Raw genomic sequence first — 6743 nt, 5'->3', positions numbered from 1 at the left:
TTATTATTTCCAGGTTATGTTTCTCTATTATTTTTTTTCTGTTTGTAGTATTTGGATTTTCTTCAATTATGATTCATCTTAATTTGACACCATATTTAGCTCTGAGTGAAACAAACCTGAAATCAAATGTTTGCAGTCAATATAAGGCAGTGGTGGATGGATGCTTGAAGTCAGTGTGAGTACGATCTTCATTTTTATTGCTCTAGTATAAAAAACGTGCTAATAAATGTTGGCTGTGAGTATATCTGTGGGTATATGTATATTTGTTCAGGCAGTATGAGATTCTAAGTCCCTATAAAACATGCCTCCAACAATAAAACTAATGGTGAACTAAACTCATTTGCATTCCCCATGATGATTTATAGAGTGCTTTAGGTGGTGATATTTTTTATAATGGCCTATAGTGTCTATACTTTACTCTAATGTAGGTTTTTTCTCTTATCGTATAACACTTAGTGGTTCTTCATTTTCTTATCTGATGGGAAATCCATTTCTTCTGACATGTGATTTCCTATGACAGTTTTTTTCTTTGTAATTGTTTTGTAGCAGTGGTGGTGGAGGGAATTTTTAGTATGTGTCCCATAACCATCCCTTTTGATGTTAGTTTATGTTCTATTGCTGTAACTGATTGCACCACTAATATTGCTCATATTTGGTTATTTGATCATGATTAAAAGGGCCTTATGCTTCTTTTGTGTTTTCTTTTGTTGTGTAAGATTTCCCATTTTATCTTGCTGTCGTGGTAATGCTTTTACTGTGGTGGCCCACCACTCCTGAATGAATGTAGAGGAAACACTGAGTAAATGTGTGGAGCACAGGCTCAATGAAATGGAAAGACTTTGATAACAATGTTTAAAAATAAGGCTACAGAGTTCTGTTTTGTCTAACTAAAAATGTATGAATAAAATATGAAAGAAAATTATAATTAGACTGCAGATGGAAGCTTGTTATTTTTAAAATATGCACCAAAATTCAAATTTGCACCTGGATATTTACAGAATGTGGACGACAAGTGGGATCATCTCTGTGGCATCAGCACTCAAACCTGGAGCCCCCATGCAGCTGAAGCGCTCAGGTGTCGGTCAGCACCATGGACAGAGACGGTCGCCGTTACGCAACGTGCGGCTTCAGAGCGGACTGTGGATATGAAGGTGAGCTCCCAGACAGATCTACTTTTATGAAAGCGGTTATGGTTGAACATAAAAATAGAGAACTGAACGCACTGAGTTACAAAAAAAAAAAAAGACGAATCATGTTTACAGAATTTAGACCTGCAGCTCGCAAACTTTCCGACTAAGCAGCAATTTGTGCACCAACGGACAACTTTTGGCCCCAAGCAGAACCCCCATGCCACTTTATCATGCACTAACCACCCTTATACACTAAAGGCAATACTCATTATTCACGTTCACACACACTCATAGTGAATGGACAAAAGCACCGACTGTAGCCTGTTTAAATTTAGACCTTTCTTATCTGTTTAGCATTCATGCGTCGCGGTGTTTCGCGTCATTCAGTCACCTAACTAGATTGTTCCATCAGACGGAATTACCCGCATCACTCAATGAAGTACAATTATTGATTACACCGGCCCTCTCCCCCCCCCCCCCCTCCCTCCCTCTCTCCCTCCCTCCCTCTCTCCTACCACCACCTCTCTCTCGCTCTCTCCTTCCCTGAAGTACTGCAGCGAGGGAGGACTGCATCGGAAAAAAAACCACCACTCTGTCGTGCGCTGGCAATTACCTCTGATCTTTTTCTACAGTTAAAAAAAAAACAAACCCACAAGATATTTTTTCCCCATAAAGCGAAAGCGAAGTCTGATGCAATGGGTTACTATCAGCTCAGTCCACTCTTCTCGCCATAAATGACGGTAAGTAATTACTACTTTTTCCCCGAGAACGTGCAGACTGTGCAACACTTAACGAGTTAGGAAAAAATTGTGTTTTTCAATAAACGTTTTTATGATCTGCTATATCAGGACTTGCAAGTTCATTTATATGCATCTTTCCAAAGAATATTTTAAACTCTAAGCTGGGAGATGGTAATACTTCATTATTTATTCATAAGTTGATGTATCATCTGTTAAAAGTTAGGATGGTTTCCGGGCATGTGTGGGGTTTTTTTCTGTGGGTGCACTAAATTAGGCTCCATATGCCTCCTGTAAAAGTAGAGAAATCGGCATCATTAAGTGAAAGTAGGCAACAAGCATAAGAATTGCCTCTTAAAACTAGGAATGTAGTAGAGTTACAGCTCCAGTTTTTGTACTAGTTACTAATTAATTCAGTATCTAAAAGTGACACAGTAAATTATTTTTCTTCATCTTGGTTTAAGATATCTGGTTTAAGCGACATGAGTAAGCTCTATGTTGATGGATTACTTGAAATCTTGTTTATAACCCATAACTGATTGTTTGGTTTATAATAATCACTGACATAAACTCATCTTTTTATTCACCTGCATGTGTTTTTTTAAGAAATAGGCTACTTGTCCTTAGCATGAGCAGGCTTTTGGGTTGTTGGCTGTGGACTGTGCATGCTGTAGTGCAATCCAGCCACCAGCCCTGGGGCAGTTAAAGCACTCCGCACTGCCGCCAAAGCAGAGGAGAGGATGCGGGAACAGGCAACTGACTCATCCGTGAATTGCACCTCGAGAGGCAGTGAGCGATTGACAGGCACACAGCCGGTGAACTGGAAATCTGTGGCAAAGTGCTTTGTTTGCAATCTGAAGGCTGCTGTAGTAGTAGTCCTGCTGGGTTAACACTGAAGGCGCCCATCAGTGAAAAAGTGATTGCAGGTTGCAGAATTAATTCCTTTTGCACACTTCTCATTGATTTCCAAGTTGATGTAGGGTTTTTTCTGCCACGGTAAACAAGACTCTCATTGTAATTCAGAAAGCCCCCCATCTGCATCCAATGACATCTCCATCTCAAGCATTCACTGACCTGTAATTTTGTTAGTTTTCTCAAAGTTTATGCAGCATTAGCCAAGCGAGGAAGACATTTTATATTCCAGCGTTTCAATCTTGAAAGGAAGACAGGACTCAAAGTACAACGCTGTGTCAACAATGCAGTCGATATGAGAGCTTCATAAAAAGATTCTGTCTACACATTTTGTTGACATACAGGGAAATAGTGACTCAACAGATTTGTCATTATTTTATTTTTGTTAAATGCAATAGCATCGTTTAGATTACACTCAAGAATCCTCTTGTCATCCTTATATCTGCAAGAATGAGAGAGCACTATTTCCAATCTGAAAGGGACTGAGGATGGAGCTTTTTCTGTAAATTCTTACGACCTTTCTGCATTTTAAGGCACACCAACCATGCATTACATGAAACAGTTTGACAAAATGAAAAAAATGATTGTAAAAAAACATCACCAGTAATTGTGCATTTTGCACCCCTTGCCGAACAATCGGTGTTATTGCGTCATTGCAACAAAAGTAAGGTCTGCACCAGACAGTGGTGGTGGCACATTATGTTTTGTATCTGCTATGTAAGCACTGTATTGTGACAGCAATGAGCTCTGGCTAGGAGGGGAGACCATATGTTTACAAAGATCAAACAGACGTCAGCCTGACTCAAAAAAGCAAAGGAGCCGACACACTTTACTCTCTGTAAATCTTCAGGGTGGGATGGCAAATGTTTTTTTGCGATCCACAACGAAATATGTTTTTTTTCTGCCTGCACCGATGTAACATTTTATGATTCAAATTGATACTTAGTGCTACAAGCACTTCTGAAGACATGCATTCTGTATCCTTTAATATTAAGTGTTAAGATTCATATTATTAATATTAACAGAGAGGAATTCTCTTATTCCCCTAAGCTAAGATGGGCAAAGAAGTGATTAAAGTCAGTAGTAACATACATAATGTCAGCTCGTAATGGTGGGAAAGGCAGATGTCAACTTGGTGCAACTGCTTAATGAATCTATGATGTAACATCAGCGTGGCTTGCAATCAGCTCTGCTTTTGAAGTTTTTATCTCCAGTGGTAGAGCTCTGACTCTCGAAGAGAGGTGAAAGTTGAGGTTTAGGGTCTTTCAAAGATGTGGAACCAATTGCAAAACAAAAAATGTTCTTCCTCGCTTGAGATTCTTTTCCCAGCTTCCATTTATTCTATTATTAATTCTTGTCATATACCCCCCACCCCCCCCTCGTCCTCTCACTGCTCCTCCACTCAGTCAGTAATGGCATCAGTGTTTGATGAAATCTCCTAACGGAAGACGTCCCGGGCTGGCTGTGCCTCTCTGCCTTCCAGATGAGGTCATGGGCTCTCCGTTTTGATGGGATTACATGCGGCTCTGCCCACTTAGAGATTGGACCTGCTCTTTCTGATGCTAATAGAACAAACCAGCCGTCGAGCCACTGTGCTTGCACGTGTCTTTGAAAGGGCAGGACACTGACAAGTCAAACCTGACTGAGATGGAAAGTGTTTGCGGTTCATGTAACTGTAAAACTTTATAATGCACATGATATATAAAAACATGCAAGAAAGGCAAAACAATTGCCACTTCAGAAAGCATTTTCGAAGATGCAACCATGATGCGTACAGTATATCATACCAATTTATTGCAATTATTATTGTTGTAGTGTATAAAAAAAAGAGAAGCCCTCTGCTGCCCTCGTTGTTTTGCGTCATTACTTTTTTTGGTAGTGTGTAAGGGCCAGTGTCTGGACTACTGGACTGCACTCAGCCAAAAAAAGGCACGATTGATTTTCCTTCAAGTTCCCATGAAAAATATAAAGTATTTGTCTCCTCCAGCAGTTATGGGTCAAGCAACCTGAAATTCTAGGACTAGTATTGATTTTCTACTCCTTATTCTAACAACCTGCCTGCCCGTATCAATCTGGTTGATATCTGCTGAACTAGAGGTAGATTGTTACGAACATCAATCCTTTTGACAAAGTGCATTGCTTGTAGGAAACCCTAACTGTGCTGATGATTGCTTCATTATGTTTTAAGTTCCTCTGACCAAGCGTGTTCATTACCACTGCCATTATTACAGTCGTGTGATTATTCAAGTCTTTTTTCTCTAAATGTTTATCGGCAGCATCATCACTGTGATACTTTTGGCTAATGATTCATTATAAGCAACAGAAGGGTCTCTTTAAACTGTTTGAGTTGGTCAAATACTCTTGATATTGATTTTTTTTTTTACTTCCCCAAATTGCTTACCCTTTGTTGGATTTACGGCCAAAACTCCTGTGTAACTCTTATCTCATCATTTGCCTTTACGTACATGCACGTGGGAATTTGGGGCCAAGTGATGCTTGACCTAGTGATTTTTTTAGTATTCTAAAGTGGTTGAAGGAAAGCAGGGTCGCTATCCATCATGCAGACAGGGGGTATTGCCAGAGCAAGGCCTATTTTCAGCCACCCTCACATGGTTCATTTTAGAGAACAGTCAGTCCCTGGCACAGTGTATAGATTCAGCTTCTTTATGTTCCAATACATTTCCTCCACACCGTGCTGATTTGTTATCAGTAGAAATTTATCATGAAACGCAATAAGTACACAAAAATAAAGCCGATGTAGGAGAAATAGAAGACTGAGACTGGTTTGTTTGGGAGTGTTGGTGGTTACCCAGTTTGATTGCGATTGCTCCCATTGCTCAGGCTGTCTGCGCTGTCAGGGTCTTGTCAGCCGCGGTCAGGTGAGGTGGGTCATCTGTGTGCTCAGGTGTCCTCTGAGCTTCATCACGACTGACAGGGGGCCTCACCACACAGTCCATTGGTTCTCTGACAGGCAGGCTCCACCAGGATACATCCCCTTTTGCTGCTGTGAGTACTTGTGCATGCTCATTTTAAGTAAAAATAAGTGATAGCCAATGTGACCTGATCCCGAAACAATAAAAAGCATCAGTTCAGTGACAACTCTGACTCCAACTCTCCTGGAAGGTTGTTAGTCTATTGAGGCATTCAAAATAGATTTTTTTTTTTTTTAAAGGGACTGTTTACCCTAAAATCAAAACACATATTTTCCCTCTTACAGGTAGAGCTATTTATCGATCTAGATCGTTTTGGTGTGAGTTAAACGAGTTTTGGAGATATTTGCTGTAAAAACTAGATGACACTCGACTCGCGCCAAAAAATACTTATGAAAAGCACAACAGCAATGTCTCTTTCCAGATTCATGACCCAGTTAATCCACAGACCTTGTTGTGACCAGTTTCATGGAAGAAAGGCAAGCTAACTAAGCTAACAAAGCTCAGCCAAGGAGGAGGCCATGGTCTGTGGGTTATGATTTCTTGAACGAGACATTGCTGTTGAGTTTTTCAGACATCATTTTTGGGCGCTTTGAGCACCACAACCCAGGTCAACCCTATTTAGTTTTATCATATCTGTGAGAAGGCTGACATGCTCAATGGTTGATATCTCCAAAGCTTTGCAACTCACACCAGAACAATCTAGATGGATAAATAACACTTCAGGTAAGGGGAAAAATATCAATTTCTGATTTTGGGGTGAACTTTCCCTTTAAAGATGCAGTTCATAAAGAAGTTCCACACATGACAAGAAGCTAAAATGTTCAACACTCAAGAAGAATCGTTTTGAGACTCAGAATACTATTGTACTATTTAATATTTATGCAGGATAGCAGTCTTCCGTCGTGGTTGTTAATATATAGGACAAAGAGAGTAAAAGAGATGAAAAGTTAACACCTTGCAATGTGCACCTCACTAATGAGGCGATCAGTTGCATTTGGACGAGGGAAACAAACAGATTGCTAAAAAAGCTG

The sequence above is a fragment of the Pagrus major genome, chromosome 5, assembly GCF_040436345.1.
Source record: "Pagrus major chromosome 5, Pma_NU_1.0".
NCBI lineage: Eukaryota > Metazoa > Chordata > Actinopteri > Spariformes > Sparidae > Pagrus > Pagrus major.
Note: the sequence above shows the minus strand (reverse complement) of the source record.